The 19,717-nt window shown below is 51.6% G+C and overlaps 1 protein-coding gene and 1 long non-coding RNA gene across 3 annotated transcripts in view; one reads left to right on the top strand and one right to left on the bottom strand.

The window, feature by feature from the left end:
- Window positions 1-6,958: 6,958 nt before the first annotated feature.
- FRMD4A (FERM domain containing 4A) overlaps window positions 6,959-19,717 on the bottom strand; it is a 607,134-nt gene continuing 594,375 nt past the window's right edge. Inside the window, 1 exon segment of the mRNA XM_059404285.1 lies at window positions 6,959-7,047. The gene's annotated coding sequence lies outside the window, so the exon portion shown is untranslated.
- On the top strand, window positions 7,056-19,314 carry LOC132020159 (uncharacterized). Of its 2 annotated transcripts, XR_009404941.1 has the most exons (5): window positions 7,056-7,666; window positions 9,452-9,542; window positions 12,994-13,318; window positions 16,781-16,859; window positions 17,485-19,314. It is a non-coding gene; the product is annotated as an uncharacterized LOC132020159 (long non-coding RNA). The 2 variants fall into 2 exon arrangements; XR_009404940.1 differs by lacking the exon at window positions 7,056-7,666 and having other exon boundaries at window positions 9,280-9,542.

Below are 19,717 nucleotides of genomic sequence, written 5' to 3'. Positions count from 1 at the left end.
GGGCCAGGCCTCTTCCCACTCGTACCACACCTCGCACGGCAGCTGTGACACGGAACAGCGGGCCGCCTTTTTCCTTGGGTGGCCGGCTTCCTGTTCGGTTCCGCTCACAGCGGGCACACGAGAGACGGGCGGCTCCTCTCTGTTGGCTTTTTCCTTCCCTCACAGAGACGGCGCAGCCGCGGCTCCCCAGCCCGGCACAGTCATCGGGTACGGACGCAGGAGCTGCTTCCCGCGGGCAGTTTTCCACACGTGGAGAGGGGGCTCCGTTCCGCCGCTCAGAGCTCACAGCCCTATTGGCGGGAGCCGCCTCTCCTGGGGCCCGAAACCCAGCTCTGCGGGTCCTGCCGACTTGCTGGGGCCCCGGGCGGCCGGCTGCCGAGCCGAGCGGCTCCCCTCAGCCTGCTCCTCGCGGGGTTGCCTTCCAGCTCCGCGGGGCGCTTCCTCGTGCTTCTAGGTTTTCACAGTCCCTCACCTTGGTTTCCCTGACCTGAGCGGGGGCTGCTTCCCTGGGGTCCTCTGCGATCTAGCGTCCTGTTGTGCTGTCCCCTCTTCACCGTCTGGGTGACAGGCCGACCCTTCATAGGAAATCCTCTCTGTTAAGGTCATGGCTGTGGTCTCGGACTCCTGATCCGAAAGGCAGTCAGATGGGCAGCGCCTGCACAAAGGGGAGGAGGCCCTGGGTCCTCTTCCTGGCACCCCTGAGCTCTGAGAAGTTTCCCCGCTAGCGTGCATTGCTGTAGCGTCGAGACTTTCCTTCTAGCTGATAGGATTCACTCCGGGGGGCTGAGGTCGTGGGGACACCCGTATTGTCCCTGCTGTCTGGTCCTGAGGTCCTGTCCTCGCTGCCTCTCTCCTTGCCCCCCGCTCTGCTCTTCGGCGGCCTCTTCAAGGCATCCTTCCATTCCTGCGGGGACTTCCACTTTCTCAGGACCGCCTTGGCTCTGCCTTTCCTTGTGGATCCCATTGTCATTGTCACTCTCCTGGGGACCTTCTGTTGCCTTGCTCTTCTGTCCTGCCACACGGTGCTACAAAAACCAAACTATGTCATCCCATCAGTGTCCTCCAGAGCGTCTGGAGGGGATTGACCAAGTGTCCGGTGTCCCCTGGGCCCCAGGTGAGACCTGGAGACATTCTTCCATCTGCTCTCCTCTCCGGGGCTCTCCTCAGCGGACTGCTCGATGCGGACCCGGCCCCGCCGTCTCTTCCCCTCGCGCTTAGCTGCGGCCTCGCCTGGCTTGGCTCATGCTGGGCTGACTGTGGAGGGGACCTTCAGCGCACTGTCTGCCTCCACACTCGTCGGCAACTGGCCTTACTTGACTGGCAGGAAAAGCTGTTCTTCCACCCGTCCTAAGTAAAATCTGCTGTCTTAGCACCTGGTAATGTGTTCTAGAACTGATTTCATTTCTCCCTTCCTGCGCTCCCGATCTCACGGAAGTCTCATCAGGGCACGGATGCTGCGTTCTCGGTGTGCTGCAGATGTGAGGCGAGAGAGAGAATGACTGGATGGTCATCCAGTGGTGTGGCAAGATGGTCGGGTGATCCCGGGCTTTCTGGCCTGACTCTGGATGGCTGGAGATGCCTGGTGAGGGAGCAGGTTCGGAGGGAAGGCTCAGAACTCCGGCTCTGGCCATGTTAGCACGTTTGACCGCCGAGCGGTACAGGTGTTGTCAGCCCCTAGATGACACTGAAAACCGTGAGGCCAGGGGAGAGCTACCAGAAGCGTGGTGGCCAGTGGAGGGGAGAAGCCCAAGAGTAGAGCTGTCGGGGGGCACACCGATGCCAGGGCACCAGGAGATGACATCTGTCAGGGAGGCTGGAAAGAGGAGCTCCGCCCGTCAAGAGCAGGAGGACCCAAGAGGGCGTCGCCTCCTGGCCTTGTGGTGAAGGACACCCGCGGAATCCACTGTTTCTTGTTGCTGGTAAGTCACGTGAGCTGAGAACAGAGACTTAGCCATTGTCTGTGGCGCTGTGCCATTCCTCCTTGACCTGGGCAGCAGTGGCTTTGGAGGGGGCGGTGGTAGATCAAAAGCATGCAAGGAGTAGGTCTGACAAAATGGAATGAATGAAAAACAGAAGGAACCTGCTCGTGTGTAGGGATAGCAGTTTATGGGGAGAAGAATGGGTTTCTGGTAAGGACTCTTGTACAGTTGTAAATGTACGGGCTCTGTGAGTCCGCTCGCTGTTTAGACTCCGGCACTGCAGGCCCCGTCGCCCCTGTGTGAGGGGACAGTGGCTGTGCCTGGAGGCGGGGGGCCTTGGTGCAAGACAAAGAGGGTGCAGCAGGTTCGTGCCCTCTCCGCGGCTGTGACGCGCGGCAGCCGGCTCCTCGGACCAGGTTAGCAGTGAGATCCCATGTAGACACTCGGGGATTTCTTCCCCTTCGGACCCCTTTGACTCTTTTCCTTCCCTTTAACGTCGGTGACTTAGTTTGCTCTTCTGTTGCGGTGATGGGTCTGTGTCTAACCTGTGCAAGTGTACGCTTTTGGAGACCGGACTCCCCCTGCCCAGACACGCAGCGTGGCACTGCCTGCCTCCCCCGGCCGGGGCTTCTCGGACGCCCGCCCTGGGGAGGAGGTTACGGACCGCCTCTTCTGAACTGGTATTCGGGAGAGAGGAGCCAAAGGCCTGGGCTATTTTTAATGCCTTCTACTGGGATTTTTGGGTGTGTTCTCCGAAAACCAGAATAATAGCTGTGTAGAAGTGCTTTGTGAGCACTTTGTTAGTATGGGGTCGTGGGGGTGGTGTGTGTGGGTGTGGGTGTGGGTGTGGTGTAGAAGGTGGAGGAAGTGCGAAAGCATGGTCTTCCTGCCGCTTGCCTTCGTGGGCTCGTCAGAGCTTCATGAGGAGATAATGGATTTGTCTCCCGAGCTGTGACATGTCTGCAGGGAAAAAACTTAGAGAAGATCTGTCTGTGTGACGTGAGTGCTGATCATCTTGAGATACGGAGCCCCTGGCTGCTTTCGCAGGGGAAGGCTCAGAAGTGTAAATGCCCTAATGAGCTTGCGTCCCACATGCTTCGCGTTCTCCGTGGATGGTTTTCATTTTTGGCAGGGCTTAGCTCGCTCGGGCTGCAAGTGCTCCAGCAAGGGCTTTCCATCTGGGGGGTGCTCTTGGCTTATAGACGTCTGGGCTCCTGCTGGCGAAGACATGCCTGTTGGTCCAGGGGACGGGGCACGCGACCGCAGCACCATCCTTACGAAGGTGAGCAGGTCACCATCTTATCGTTAAGTAGCAGGGGGGGGGGTGGGCTTTTGGTGCCCGCGGACCCCGCAGGCTGCTGCGTTGGGGATGTGACTCCGGCGGTGGGGGATGGGTTTGATGGTAGGGTGGGTGGGCACGGGGCTGGTGAGGAGCCTGAGCATCCCGCTGCCTCCCTGATGAGCCCTTGGCTTCCTGCAGGGCCCTGGGCACCGCACAGGGGTGGAGAGCCCAAGGACGGCCTCTGAAGCCCACATTCCCTCTCTCCCCCACCACATAGAGTTCTGTGCGGAACAGGACCCAAACCTGGCATGAACTGCAGACAGGTAACTAGTTGTAACCAACAGTGTCCGACAAAGACCAACCTCTAACCTCAGACCCTTTTTTGTGGCGGTAGAATACACAGCTGAGAATGGATTATCTCTGTATCCTTAACAAGCCCGTTAGAGTAAGGGAGAACTAGACTTGACCACAAAAACTGAGCTCATCCGTATCTAACAAGCCAGTAAGGAGATGAGCTTTCAGTTGACTTTAAAAAAGGAGTCCAGCGAGGCTGCAGGCACCCGAATTAGAGATTTCCAGACTGTGGGTCATCTAGAAACAAAATCTCCAAGAGGCAGCTGAGATCTTTTCATTTTGAAAATGCTTTAATAAGTGTTGACAACACTGTTTTGCAAAATGTAAAGGTACTATACAAATTCTTAATACAAAAAGAATAAATTAAAAGCAGATTTCTTTTTTAATTCTGCAACTTTGTCTACAACATACATCCTTTTCATTGATTACAGTTGAACAGAATCCAGTAAAATCATTTTCCATGCTCTACAGTCAGTTTCAGGAGCAACCTAACCCTTTCTCCCCGTTATTAAACTAGAGTCCATTTTACACGACGTGTAATAAACTATTGACATGAATGTGTATGTAAAACTTTACACCTAGTTAACTAAGCAGTAACTGGTCATCTGATAGCACCTGGAGGGGTCTGCTCTATTTAGAACTAACACTGAATGAAAACAAATCGGGATTTTAACAGTTTCAACACTCACCTGCATTTAAAAAAAAAAAAATCCACCTGTCTTACAACAAAGTCTGATGTAGGTGTTCCTACCAGTCTTCAGGCTAAACAGGCAACTTCTTACACGTATCCAAAGAATCCAGTCGGGCCTTTATACCAGACCAGGGGCTTCAGATTCCATCTTACTTTGTTTTAAAGAAAGACGGATCTGTGAAGAGCTCGCAAGTGCTTGTTTGCACTAACTCCCGTTCCCTGCCACACTGATCATGAATCCCGTGGCTCTCAAAGGACTAACATTATGTACATTTTGTAGTAACTGAACGCAGCTCAACAGTAAAACCTGTTTTACGTCATCTCTGTCTTTCCTACCAGACTCTCGTGGCGTTTGAACTATAATTTTCCCCCCTCTCCATTCCTTTCTGCCTCCTGAATTTGAAACCCAAGCGTTGAGAAAGAATTTTCATCTCTTATCCCTGTCACCCAGCTGGGCTAAACGCGCGATCCGAGGGACTACAGGCTGGATTTGAAACTATGGGACATGCTGTCTAACCTGCAGCCACGTGACCTCGTCACCTCCTCTGTTTCTCTGGACTTTTCCCATTGCACACAGTTCAGTCTGATTAGCCAGTATGTCTCTGGGGTGAAAGAAAAATGGCCCAGTGTATAGTGTTCCGAATGGGGAAGGAAGAAACCTGTTGGCCGTAGCTCTGATCCTCAAAGTATGAGCAACAAAAATAACCGCCCCCTCCATCCCCAGAATCCGTTAACATTAGAACCAGTTTAGTTGATCCCGCAGGGTTTACCCACCTGTTGTGTGAATATTCGTCCCTTCCCCAAGCTGTGTCACCAGTCCGGTGCCCACAGGGCTGGGGAAGCAAGCCCTGAATTGTCCGGAGTGGTCCCAGTGTGCTGTGAGCCCACAGCGCTTTCGAAGCTGCAGCGGAGGGAGCATTGCTAAACTGAGTTTTTAGGGTCCATCTTCCCTCCTGGTCTGGTAGTCTCGCGCTTCTCGGATTACACATACATAAAAAAAAAGATTTTTCTTTTTATTCTAAAGCTACCTGTGGTTTTGCTTTCCCACAAAACTACCCCACCCCAGCTCCTGTCCCTGGCTGTCAAATGCCTTTCCAATAGGAAGTCGTTACAAGTGAGAAAAACCGTCCCTCCCCCCGCCCCCCCTGCGCCCATAAGCACAGCGTACCACCTCCGTGGAGACCGTGTTTGTGCCATTTTGAATAACCCAACTAAGAGTGTGCGCTTGTTATGATTAGAAAAGTAATTTTGAGGCCTTTGAAGATAGATGGCTTTCCAGTTGTGTCTTAAGCATAGCTCAAAACACATGTAAACATGCAGCTCTTTCTTCCCCTCTGGGTTTCTGCAGACCACTGTGGTCGATCAGGGTCGCTGCCAAGGCCGGAGGCCCCTGCGCCCCCGGGGAGCTGGCGTGCTCTTCAGCCCCGCTCCGCCTGCTAGTAGACACGGGAGTAAACTCTTCCTACCTAAGGGCAGAGTTGGGTTCTCGGAGTAAGTGACACATGGGTAACCGGGTGCCGAGAGAAGTCGGGTCTGGGCTCTTTGTCACACAAGTGTGCTAACAAGTATAAAATGAGCCACAACAGTTAAACACTCGAATGGATCGTGATGTGCTTTTTCCCTTGGTTTCCCATAAAAAGTAAAATCAAACACCTTGTGCAAAACAACAGGACACGCTTTTACTGCTTGTTTTAATGAGAGAGAAGCGCGCTTGGCCACCCCCACCTTCCGCTTCCTACAGATCCCACCAGGAAAGCAGCTCGGGGCAGGGGGCTGGGCCCGGACCCCCACGCAGCCCGGGCGGGCGGCGCACCCTGCTCCCCACCTGCGGGCCTGGCCTCCGTGGGCACAGCCCTGGGGACCCGAGGCCGCAGTGCCGCTCTGGCTCCTTTGACCGGGTAAGTTTTCCAGGCTCTGGCCTGAGAGAGAAGGTGGGACATTGAGGGCGAGGGATAAAGAGATGGAAACAATTTACAAATGGTTGACTTTTCACTTGTGATGAGTAGTAGCAGTTGAGAATTTAAAAGACTTCACTGCAGAAAGAATGTCTTCCTCTTGGCACCCTCATATTTTTTTGTTTTATTTTTAATTTTTTTTTAATCTTTGGCAGCATAGAACTGATTGTGATCCTTGGATGCATCTCTGACACATGACGCTTCCTGTTCATTCTCCTTCCCCTCCCCCAACAGCGACTCCCCCAGGGAACATTCCAAGTGTCAACTGAGCAGTCCCCGCGCATGCGAGGTGTCCTCCTCACCGAGCGCCTGGTGGGCCTGCAGGTGGCAGGCTGACCACAGCGGAACAAACAGTCCTTCGGGATCACCCTGTACGTAAGTCCCCTTTCCTGTTCTCCTGCCGCTTGTCCACAGGAATCGGATGTCTGCTACCTTCCCTGATGGTTTCTGGCCTGGGGGCTGTCACGGCCCCGGGGTGAGGGGAAGCCACCGAGGTGCCATTGAGGATTGGTGCCTGGCTCTCTGTGGGCGAGAGCGCCAGGGGACACACAGTGGGACCGGAACCTTCCAGAATGTCTCCTCAGTCAGGGTTTTAAGGGTGAAGGGGATGCGGAGACGGGAGGAAAAAAAAGTGCTGAGGGCCGAAGCTGGTGCAGGGTGACAGTGCGTCTGGGTAAGGCAAATGAGAGGCAGTGAGGTGATCTCTGAATGGCGTTGAGGCGGTCAGATTGCGGCCGGCTGGCTCACACGAGGGTCCCGGGCTTGGCTTTCTCCTGCCCGTACCACTGGACGTCGGCTAGTTCTGGATAGAGGGAGGAATCCAGGAAACAGCTGTCGGTGTAGCTCCTGCAGGGAGGGCGAGGAGGAGAGGAGCAGGTTAGTGGACGAGCGCGGCCTTCCTCGGCCCGCGAGCACAAGTCCGTGCGCCTGCACGGGGGGTCTGCTACTGCGGGGGGTCTCCCTGGGTCGTGGGGAGGTCGGCCTGAGTCAGGGCCCGGCAGGGCGAAGCTGCTCACAGGCCAGAAAAAAGAAATCCACGCTCAGGAGCCCTGCACCAGGGACGCCTGTGCAGGGGGAGAGGGAGACGGGGGCTTGAGAACTCTAGGAAACCCTCCGGTCGGGGCCCTGCCCTCTGCGCCCACGCCTCAGGAGCGTGCAGACCTCCGGGATGCCTAGAGTCCTCTCTCAGAACAGCTGCTTGGGTCGCCCTCCAGGGGACCGCAGGCACCACCAGCTTTCCCTGCATTTGTATGCGGTCCTAGAAGCACGTTCAGAGTGTCAAGTAAGCGGAGATATTTTGAAAGGAGTTTAAAAAATTTCTGAATCCACACTATTTTTAAAAATTATATCCACTGTTTTCTGATTACAGAAACTATGGGAAATGTATTGGACACTAGAATGAAAAAAGAGACTTTTTCAAGTCCTCGAGATACGCATCACCGTGGAGGCTGGGAGAGGTGACGAGGTAACGACAGACACGCCGAGGCCGGTATTCAGGACTAGGAAACCGCCCCTTTCTGATCCCAAACTGGCTCTTTCGGGGCAAGAGTAGAGGTCAGACTTCACCGCCACGGACCCAGGAGAGCGGGTGGCATTCGCCCGGTTGGTATCCGGAGGCGGGCTAAGGGCCTGGAGCAGCCCATGTGGCCTGGGTAGATGAAGGCCTGCCCTCCTCTCCCCTGCCCCGCTGGCTGCAGCCCTACCACTGGCCTGCTCAACTCTGGGCTCTGTTCACGCACTGCATGTCGGGCCTGGCGCCCCCTGGATGCTGTTGCCTTTGTTTCTAGCATGGCTCCTACTGTCCTCTGAGTGTCGATTTGTAGCGAGTCCCACAGCGACAAAACTAGAGGCCTGGAGCCTCCAGGTAATGAAGCAACATGTCCTGTGAGTGACATTGGTCTGTGATTCCGGGGCAGTAGGTGTGTCTAGGCCCCAGAGCATATGCTTTTTCAGGGTAGAGCTGCTGCTTTGGGAACACCATGGGGCTTCTGCGTATGTCAGAAGAGTCCTGGTTCTCCCCGCCCTTGGCGCTAGGGCTTGGGGTAGCAGAAAAGCGACCCCGACCCCCATGCCCTGCAGTGAGGTGAGCGAGCACCTTCCCCCCAGCCCCATGAGCCATTTGGTGAGCGAGAGCAGCTGTTGGGTGCATCTGTCTGACTGGCCGACCTTGCTAGGAACGAAGGGATGAAGGCATTGTGGTTTTGTAGATGTTTCTTATCCGGCTTTTAAAAAACCCATAAAAGTTGGAAAACCCAAGGCATCGGTGGCATCCAGAGGCCTTTACTGAGAGTCCTGGGCTAGGACTCCTGACCCAGTGGGATGAAGGCCGCTTTCAGGAGCAAAGTGACATATGCGCCCTTCCTCCTGGTGCTGGCCATGGGCACCTGTTAGGGCATTTGAGCGGTGCAGGGCCCTGGAAGTGCCGTTCGCCATGTGCCTGAGGACTGAGAAAGTTTTCTGGCAGGAGGTGGTTGGATCCACTGGGGGAACCTATATGTTGTACTTTGGGGCTGGTCCCTCCTAACTCCTTGTGGTCCTGACGCTGCCCTTCCCCTTCCCCCAGGTGAACCAGTGACCCAGGTGGGCCAGTTAGAATCCTCCGCCCGCAGCTTCAGAGAGGCCCAGCAAGGCCAAGCAGCCTTCAGCCCAGGAGGACGTTAGTTAGTGGCGGCAGGAATTGGAGGCAGAGATGAATGAGAACTAGCCAGGTCTGGCTCCCCTTGTGCTCTAAACCACGAGACAGGCATGATACCGGAAAACCCATCCATTTCTAAAACAATAGTTGGATCCAAATTGTTTCTGGGAGTTGGAATAAATTAAGGCTACCTGCTCAGACGGCTGAAGCACCTGTGGAGAAGACACTTAGGATTTTCACTCCCCTAAGTTCCAAATAGACTTGCCCTCTTTTTTCATTTTCATTCTGGTAAGAATGACTGCCCTGAAGTTCGCACTTCAAAGAAACGGCCTGTATGACAGGTCCTGGAGGAGACCAGCTGGAGCATTTATGTCTCAGAGATAGAGAAGGCAAGCTCCTCCAAGAAGGATTTCTGGAATTTGTAACAACAAGAACAAAAAAACCCTTAGTGGAAGGGCTTTGAATTGCTTCCAGAGCTGCGGGACTATTCCTGTAAACACTGAATTAGTAAGACGGGGACACCTGTCCTTAGTTCCTCAACAACTGGGGTTGCAACTTGATTAAAAGCCAGTAAGATCCCGAAATTTTACTTAGTTGAATTTTGTTTCCTAACAGTTTGGTGGCAGTGCTGCGATCCCAAGGAGAAACACAGGCAGCGGAGACTGTGAACCCCGAGGTGTCTCTGTCACCGTTCATGAGGCCGAGGGTAAGTTCCTCTCGGTTCCAAGCTCTGCTTTCTTTGCGTTAAGCTCCCCATGGAAGTGGCTTCCCGGTCTAAGTGAACACTGTCTGGCCTGACAGGTGGCTCTGAGTCCTCGGCCCTCACTTCACCTGCAGTCCCAGGCCAGGGCGTGGTGACTTGGCTTGAGCTGGCCGATGGTTGTACCTGGAACCTCAGTCCCTAGTCTCAGTTAGTCCCCAGGGCCCACGTGTTGGGGGCTGCTGGTTGTGTGCACCTGACACCTCCTTTTGGCCAGTGCACGGCATCATCTCTGCGGTTACTGCGGGTCTGTTAACCTGCCCGTGAGGTGAAGGAATAACAGACGTGATGTTCATGAGAACCTCAGAAGCCAAAGCTGCAAAATGGGTGGGCACAGGCCAAGCACTGAGAAGCCATTAGGGCGCTTGCCCCCCAGTGCTGGGGTAAGTGGGTTACGGAATGGGTTAGACGGCCACCAGGTCGACCTCAAGAAAACTTCCACAACCAGGTACACTGCGAAAAGCCCCAAGAACCCCAACCAGAGGCATGCTCCTCTTGGGTGTTCACTGGTCTCTGAGAGACCGAAGGCTCAGCTGAGAGCTCATGTCCTCTGGTTCCAGACAACGGCATGTGCCACCTGGCGCAGCTGCTTGGGTGCCTTCTGGTTAAACACGCTGGCATCACCGTGGCCGTTGGGAAGCAATTTCAGTCCAGAGCAAGACCAGAAAATGTGAAATGGAGCCACTTAGGCACATGCCCTCAGAAGGATGGATCGTACGTAAATGCCGAGAGATTGATGTCCTGTAACTCCCTGATCAATAGAAGACGGACACTTCTCTCCTGAGCAGCCAAAACCTTCCCAGGATCTCTCCCTGTTCTCAAGCCAGTGAATTGGGACCGTGGACATTGCTAGAACACTTGCCACTTTTCTGTGAGACTACCTTGTGCAAAGCGTAAGACTGCTGTGTAAAATAAGGTGCTTACGGACACGTAGGCTTTACACCGGGTCACCTGTCACCCACCAGACGATCCCGGGCAATCAGGGACACCTGGTCTTAGATCAGACCTCTTGGAAAACCCCCCCCAAATGGGATCCCAGTCATCTCAAGGCTCTCTGGGTGCCCCCACCAAACCCCAGGGGTTTCATGCTAAAAATAGTTATGGTGTCTCATGCACACAGACCAGCAGCACTGAAGACAACCTAGAATCCCAGAGATCCCTATGCGGAATGTTCCAGTGAGACAAGTTCATTCATTTAAGACGTGCACATGAATGTAAGGGGTTCCCAAACAGAATGGGATCCATGTTTTAACTGGTACGCAGAAGCCTCCGGAAGGCTTCAAAATTTGGAACTGCTTCACTAATTCTGATTCATTGCAAAAGGGTAATGAAAAGTTCAAGGCAGAGGTGGTACCTAAAACAAAAGACTGTCCGCCTGCTGGGACTCCTGCTACTCCCCTTTACCTTCCTTTGTACCGAAGCGCTCGTGGTATTACTCCTTTATCTGAGTGGTCTTCCAGCCCGCAAGAGACTACGTGAGCCTGTAACACGGCTGTCAGAGGAGGGTCCCCACACGGGGCCCTCGAGGGATTCTCTTGCAGCTGCTACCAGTGACTCCTGAAAGAGCCCAGCGGAAACTAAACCTGGGGCACCCCGTCAGCTTCCGGTAGTGCATGAGATACACTCTGTACTTCAGACCCCACTCGCTCTGGAGCCCACAGATGGGAATCCTGGAAAAACTAGCAGAAGCCCGCCACAGGCAGGAATCCTTACCAGAGTCCTCTCTCCCAAATCTCTGTAGCCCACTCAGAGGAAGGTAAAATTTGGAGTTCCTTTCCAACTCCAAACTGACGGGTTACTGAACCTCTCCCAGGGACAGCTGTTGCCCTCCTGTCTCCTGGGTCCTGAGAGCTGAGCTTGGCAGCCAACACCTTGCCCCCCCACCCCCCAATTTCTGCCAGGCAGAAATGTGGGTTCAACTCCATGTGCTTATCACCAGTCCTCAGGAAGTGTCTCAGCCTGTTTTGGTCATCTCTGGGAGTGGCTCTGGCTCCTGGGCGGGTGGTATTCTCTGTACCCTCTTCGGAGGACACCTTCTGTGTCCATGGTGGTGTTCAGTCCTAGCCAGGAATAGGTACTGTTTGGGCTCAAACCTGACAGAGTTGAAAGGATTTTTAGGAAGCTCTCTGGTCAGAAGTTGGCCAGATTGGAAGCAGACTATCCTCCCCAGAGCCTGACAGCAACCTCATGGGCAGCTTTCTCCCCATGTCCTCAGAGGGCAAGAAAAACATCTTGCTGCCATCTGTGGAAAAATTTACTAGAACAAGCCAGAGACTGAGCTCTAAATCTGGAACACAGGAATCTGGTGATTTCCATTCTAACTAGGGTGCAGTGGGATGGTGGGTCAGCCTGTGATGTCTCTCATGTCGCATCCCGATTTCTCGAGGAATTAAAAACAAGGGTTCCTGTCTGAGGACAAATCACATCTTCACCAGAACAAGTACAGCTCTAGGAGCAAGTCAGATCCCACATGTCGTTTTGACCAATCCCCAACCCTTCCCAGTTTGTCTCAAGAGGCTTGATGTGAATTTAAAAACAAAGGCCTTCTCCCAGGAATGATGGGAATGTTCTACTTGCAGAACTTGTCTCGTAGGCCATCCCTTTCCCGTGCAAACTTCAGGGAGGTCTTTCTTACCAGAAGGAGAAAAAAAGGGGGGAGGCTATTTGGAATTAGGTGAATGACAGTCTTAAATGTCTTCTCCCCAAATGCTTTAGCTGTCTGAGCCGGTAACCTGAATTTATCCCAACTTTCAGAAACATGGTTTAGTTCCAGCTGTTCTTTTGTAAACTAGTCAGTTTTGCATTCTCATACTGGTCTCCTGGCTACACTTTAAAACAAAAGCTGAAGATCTCTATGTCTGTGGATGTATGTTGTAGTTGGGTGATGTTTTTTCTACCTCTGGGTGATAATGCCAAAATTAATTTGTAAAAGTTTTTTAATTAATTGGCTTAAAAAAAAGCTTTCCTTGTCAACAAACCACTGCCAGTTTTGTAGCAACAAGATCACTTGAGAACACCATCTGGACCTGGGCCGCTGCCACAGGTTTGCATAGTGACCTCAGAAGCCATGTCCCTGGCCTGCCGACCCCAGGGCACGCACAGCCCTTCCTGAGCCTTAGAGGCTGCCCTGCCCTGCCCTCCTTAATCTCCAGAACTAGTCGAAAGGACTAAAGGCATCATGAAACCCCATTAGGAAATTTCTGTGCAACTCTGGAATTTCTCTGGACCAAGATGCGGTCATTGGACTTTCTGAAGCTCAAGTCCGTATGTTTAGAAAAGCTGTTCCTTACAGAGCAGTAACTGGCGGGTGCACGCATTTGCCTCCTTCCTGGTACTCTGACCCTCAGATTGCCCAACCAGACCTGTTAGGATATTGCCCCTTCTTCTCTCTTTCCAGAACAAGAATACCACCTGACCTTCATGAGCCACATGCCAGAGAGCATTCGTACTGGAAGGGACATCAAGTCAAAGACTCCCTCTGCCCTATTGTGAAAGGACCTTTCTGGTACTGCTGATCAGTTCCTGCCCAGCTAACCCTGGAGGCATCTGCCCCTGGATTCATCTGTCCCAAGGTCCAGGAGTCAGGGGACCTGAAAGGAACAGCCGCAAGCTCTCCAGCCACCAGCAGCGGAGGGCTAGCCCGGGTGTCGGACCAGGCCTCGGCCACTGTCCTTCTTCTCTTTGAAAATTGTGACGGCCAAAAATGAACCAGACTCCTCTATGTAAGTGTTGTTTTTCTATCTGCTCTCTTCTGTTACTCCTTGGAAAGACTTGGAAAAACTATACGCTCCCTCTTACAGACAACTGCCCAGGGAGACAACCTCTCAGACTGCTGAATCAGCCTTCGCAAACTCTGATCTGTCCGTGATTTGGGGCACCCCTGGGCTTTCCTGTAGCCAGTTCTCCTTCATAAACCACATCCGAATTCCCTTCAGTGTCAGCTTCTACTTCGCAGCCAGGCTTTCCCAGTGCCTTCTTGTTACCGTTCTCCAGTGATACCGGTCCTTGACCAACGAGGTATAGATACCCGTGTGCCCTAGATAAGTCCACTGGCATCACCAGGCTCTTAACGATTTTCTAAATCAGATTCACCCCTAATCACAAAGAATTTTCACCAGAAGCATCTGCTTTGACAAGGAATTTAGAACAACTCTCTATTTCAGACTAGGAGACTGACTTCCTGAATGTGCCAAAAACCTAACCAACCCCTGGCTGGACCGAGCAGACGTGGCGCTGACCCCCTGAGTAGGGCCGCTTCAGCCCGACAGCACTGATCTTTGTCCGGGGCGGGGCGCTGATCCTCCTCCTGGGGCCTCTGAGCACCCAGACTGGCATATAAGCAGTTCTCTCCCTCTGGTTCTGTCAGTGAACCCCAACTCTCCGCAGCCAAACTGAGACACCTTATTGGTCAGCTCCCCTGAATTTACATTATCAGGTTAGAGGAGACCAGGAAGCATTCATAATTCAGGAGTCGCTTCCTTTGGCTGATCTCTACCTCGCTGATTAGGGGTGCACGAACAGGCTAGGGCCCCAGACTTTGCTTTAACCCATCGAACCACTGACAACTCAAGTGCTAAGGCTATCGCTGCCCAGCAAGACTCCCTAGATTCTCTGCCTAAAATTGTCTTGGATGGCAAGCTAGCCCTCGATTACCTCTTGGCAGTACAGGCTGTCTGTGCCACAGTCAGTCAAGATGCAGACTTGGCTTAACACTTCCAGGGAAGTCAAGGTTCAGTTACATTGAGAAAAAGCCACTGGTTACAAGTCCAGTTTGACTCATCTTGGAATTCTGATTTATTCAGCTGGTTCCCAAAAAGACCAGGCTTATGGTTTAAATCTATACTACAATTGGGTCTTTCTATCCTACTTGTCATTTTGTTTTATGATTCTTTAAAGTACTAAGTTTCCCATCTGGCCTTTGTGAAAGTAACGAGCCTGATGCATTTCCAAGCCTTGGGCAAGCAGCTGTCTGACATCTACACCCTTGACAAGGTCTCCTTGCCTTGACCGTCCACTTTGACCCAATATAAGTTGCTCAAGAGTGGGCTTTTGCTTGCTATGATTCCCGAAGCTGTTCTCACCCTGAAGGAAGGCACGGTAAAGAATAAAGATACGAGTATGAGTGAAGAAACAACACGGATCATCAAAAGGTGAAGTCCCTGCAAAAGACATTCAGCGGTGTATTGCATGATTGCTGCCCCTCACTCGATACTGAAGGGGAAATGTAGAACCAAACTAAAATGGAGTCACGTATGTCAAGGACAAAATGGAAACCATCAGTGCAGGCTCATAAAGGAAAATTAACCTATCCTTACACAAATTCTAGCTCTTCCCAGAAATCAGAGGCCACCAGCCAGTCTCCCAAAGCCAATTCGGTTTAGTCTCTTTCTGAACTTTCCTGTCCCCTGCAAATATGCATGGTTTGGTTTTTGGCCTTGCTGTTGTTGAGATGGGGCCACTGAGATCCCCTTTCCAGTTCCCTCCTCTGTGGCACATGACACATGTGAAGATGGTCTTCCCTCCAAGGGGCTTGTGCTCCATCTAACATCTTTGATTAAGGAAGGAATAAAAGGGAAAACAATGCCTAAACAACATGGTTATCAGTGATGGTTTCTGCAAAAGATCTTGAGCAACAGTGGGGAATGTGAAAGGATTTCAATCTTAAACCAGAGGCTATGAAATGAACAATCTCACACATGTCCCCTGTCCCCTCAGAAGAATGGAACTTAAGAACTCAGAAATTGATTTTCCGTAAATACGTAACTTACTTACAGAAGACTGAGACTGACTGCTTAACCAGAGAACTATGCCAAGGATCTCTTCCTGTCCTGCAGCCGGCGAATTTGTTTAGACTCTGGTTGGACTTTTCCCTCTTCGCACACTTTGCAAATCCAGCCTGCCCAAGCCCTCAACGCTCACCTGTCGCTTGCTACAGCCTGCATTTCTCAAAGTGCACTTCTTCTGCCACTCCCACATGAACCCCATTTCTGGCCGCTGGAGCCTGCCTCAGTTGACCTACTTAGTGAGGTGGTTCATCATCACTGGGAACATTCCAGTTAGATAATCCACGTAAGTCAACCTGAAAGCAAGGTTTGCCAAACGCATCAGAATGGGTTACCCACCGTGGGCATGCGGAAGCCTCCAAAAGGTTTCACAATTCCAGAATAGCTTCATTAAGAGAGTCATGCAAAGGATAATGAAAAGTGAAGGCCACAAGAGGTACCCGAAACCAAGACCGTAACACGGACGTGACTCTTCCTGAGCACTCATGATCCGCTCATCCTCTGAAGTGTCTTTTCCCTCTGAAGAGACCACATGACTGTCAACAAAAGTCTGCCCCGTTACTGGCCCCAAAGGTGGGCCTCCGATGAGCCCTTCTCATAGTTGACAGGACTCTGCGGGGTTTTCTGATAACCGGTGACCAGTCAGTCCATTAAACAGCCAACGGGAAACTAAAATGGAAATGAATGGAGAGCCTTGCTCAATTCTGATAGATTCCAGGGCTATACGCTCTACTTTATGCCTCACTTGCTTGAGACCCTGCAGGTGAGAGCCTGGGAAAAGCGGCAGAAGCTGGCAAAGGGCGGGAATCCTGATCAGAGTCTGCTTCCCTGACTTCTTACAACTCAAGTCTTTACAAGAACATAAGTACAGCCATTTAAATGGAAGCAATGCAGAGCCCACCTAGCATTTTTAGCAATCCTCAAATCTCCACACCCATTCCCTCTCCTCCTGTCATCATCTCAAAAGCTCTATAATTACTGTAAAATTCTGGCCTCAGGATAACAAAATTCCGTCTTGAAGGAACTAGAGATGTAAGTGTTCTATCTGGTTTTCTCTAGAGTGTCCCTGGAAAATCTCAAAGGATTTGTTTCTCCCCTTACAAAAGATGCTTCACTAATTAGGTTTATTTGCTACGTTAAATTACATGGGAAGCTTTGTCATGTAAGTAATAAAAACCTTCTTAGGTTATTTTTATAGACCATGTTATTCCTGAAAATGTATGAAGTTTCTAGAAATCTGATATGTCCTGGTATAATGTTATTCATAATTTCAGTTATTATCTTTAAATGTTGTATATCACAGAAATAATCAAATTTCCTTATCAATTTCATTATAATGAACTCCAATCAGATCTGAGCATTTTAAAGTGTTTTGTCATTTATAGCCACTTGATTTTGCAGAACTGAGACTCGGGAAGGAATCCTACCAAGAACTCCTGACCCCTGACACTGCTGCTCGATTACAAGGTGCTGAACCCTGGTGCGTATTTTGTAACCAAAGAAGGCTCCACCTCCCGTCTGGTCCAGTGCAGAAGCTGGAGACGCCAGACTCAAACTGACAAGTTAGAGGGGTACCAAGTCAAGGTTGAGGGCTTCCTCCCAAGGTGTGGCAAATTTCTCTTTCCCTCTCTGACCATTCTTCCCCTAATTCTTACTCCATGAAGGTCTGTATGATCCTTTTGTCCACTTTTCTCCTGGCTCTGGCCTGCAGAGATAATGCCATTGTGCACCCATCTCAAGCCACTGCCACAGGAGAGGTAATCTGGCCTCCGGAAGATGGCCGGATTCCCCACGATGCTCTTGCTCCCGCGGTCCTGCCCATCACAAACTTCTGCCTGACTGCCCGCGCCTCACTTGCCCTGGGCCCAACGCAGCCCCTCTGTGCACCAGGCCACAGTCTCTGGTTACGAGCCCCAGGCCCAGAGAACTTGGCATCCAGGCTCTGTCCAAAGAAAGGGACACCAGGCAAGGGTAATAACCAAATAAAACCACAGACCTCGAGTTGTACTGGCCTCTGTGGCTGTCCTCCTCTGAGTCCCAAGCCACAGACTCAAATAGGAATGACCAAGAAGCATTCACGAATCCAAGTTTGCTTCCCTTGGCAGATCGTCCGCCTCCTGGGCAGGAGTGAGCTTGAGCGAGCCTGCACTTTGGGACTTCTCCCTCACTCTCGCAGATGTTGCAGAATTGGCTTCTAGAACAAGACCTGCCTCACGAATTCCTAGGCTCTCTGCCCGAGCTGTTCCGACGTGTAGCCTCGGAGTGTTTCTCAGCTGAGGTGCCGCTGTGGCCAAACAGTGCCACTTGCTGAACTCGGACAGATGCTTCCCAGGAAGCGAAGACTCAGTTATCCAAGACCCCTGCACACGGCAGTGGGCTTACGAAAGGGACTCCGTCCGTGGGGTCCTCCTCAGAAGTTGTCCCTCTGCTCTAACCACAGTCGTGCCACTCGCGCACGCTTTGCTCTCAAAAGCTTTAACTACATGGTTGCAGCCGTTCACCACCCAGCAAAGGATCTCCCTACGGACAGAACTTCAGAAAAGGAACGAAGAGAATGACCAGCTTATAGAATGAACCTGATCTAGTGACCTGTGAGTACCACACAGAGATTCAGCAAAACCTGTGAGAACTGAGTGTTAGCTACAAGTAACCCTAATGCCTTAAGTTTTGATCACATCTCTTGGTGAGGCTAGGAGTCTGAATAAAAGGAAGGAATTGTTAAAAATAAGAAAACAAGCCCAAAATGGAGTCACCGATGCTAAGACCCACATCACCAAACTGAGACCTCAACTTTATTAGCATCAGTTCTCCCAGAGTCATAACCCAATCAAAAATGACCTTGCAAGAACCAGTCGATTTTTTGCCTCGTATAAATCCATGTTCCTGCTCCCTTCTGCCTAGAGAAGTCTCATCTGGAACAGCTCCTTTCTATCTGCTAGAGATGCTGCCCGAGTCATGAATTACTGAATAAAGCCTATACAGTCTCTCCGATTTCCTCAGTTTGTTTCATTGAGCACCATCTTCCTCTCAAAGGCTAAGCCCCTGTTTTCCTAATCTCCCATCTACCAACTCAGGAACCTTTCATTAAAAACTGTTCCACGTGTCTCTCCTAGTTTGTTCAGGACCTCATCCTGCCCTACTTTTTAGGGAGAAGTCTCTACAACACTCACCCTCTACAACAAGATGAGGCTCTTTGCTGGTCATCAGACACCCCTGCCTGTTGCTGCATCTGTGTTTTTGCCCGTGGAACGCCGCCTCCCCCCCCCCCCCCTACTGCCATAAGCCCGAGTCCTCCTGCTCCCCCTGGAATGCTCTGAAGTCTCGGGGTAGTTAATACCTACGTCCTGCTCTTCCTCCCTCTCCTCGCATGGCTCCTGTTAGAACTCCTGTTCTCAAGCATGGTTCCTGGGACACAGGGTTCTATTTTTGGCTGAAAAAAGAGCTTATAACTTTTTATCCACTATCCTTATCTTTTTTAGTCGACCCTTGAAATGCTATTTAGATCTCAGTGTCTTATCTAACAGTTGGAATTTGGGCCCTGGGAAGCAGAACCTGACCAGGAGGTACTGGTTTTCTGCCCACTACAGCAGGGTTTCGCGAATTTCTTTTTTTTTTTTTTTTTTTTTTAAAGATTTTATTTATTTATTTGACAGAGATCACAAGTAGGCAGAGAGGCAGGCAGAGAGGCAGGCAGAGAGGCAGGCAGAGAGGCAGGCAGAGAGAGAGGAGGAAGCAGACTCCCTGCGGAGCAGAGAGCCCGATGCGGGACCCGATCCCAGGACCCTGAGACCATGACCTGAGCCGAAGGCAGTGGCCTAACCCACTGAGCCACCCAGGCGCCCAGGGTTTCGCGAATTTCAATGTGCATTTGGTTCACCCAGGGAGCTCATTAAAATGCAGATTCAGGGCAAAGGGTGGCTCAGTGGGTTAAAGCCTCTGCCTTTGGCTAAAATCATGATCCTAGGGTCCTAGGATAGAGCCCCCTATTGGGGGCTTCCTGCTCAGCAGGAAGCCTGCTTCTTCCTCTCTCCCTCTCTGCCTACTTGTGATCTCAGTCTGTCAAATAAATGAGTAAAATCTTAAAAAAAAAAAAAAAATAAAAATGCAGATTCAATTTCAGTATGCCCAGGAGTTCAGCTCTCCACCAAGCCCCCAGGTAATGCTGGTGGACCACATTCTGGAAAGCAGGGCATTTGGCAGAGTCTGCATCTGTCCCTCAGGAATGCTGGACGAAATCATGGGTGATCTTCAGGTGCCCAGGTCAACTCAGGTCTGCTTTAGGTGCTTTGAAATGTCAACTCCAAGAAGCTCTTCTCTCCATGGACTAAACCATAGTCA

Source organism: Mustela nigripes, chromosome 6 (assembly GCF_022355385.1).
Source record: "Mustela nigripes isolate SB6536 chromosome 6, MUSNIG.SB6536, whole genome shotgun sequence".
NCBI lineage: Eukaryota > Metazoa > Chordata > Mammalia > Carnivora > Mustelidae > Mustela > Mustela nigripes.
This window is presented reverse-complemented; position numbering and strand designations above follow the sequence as displayed.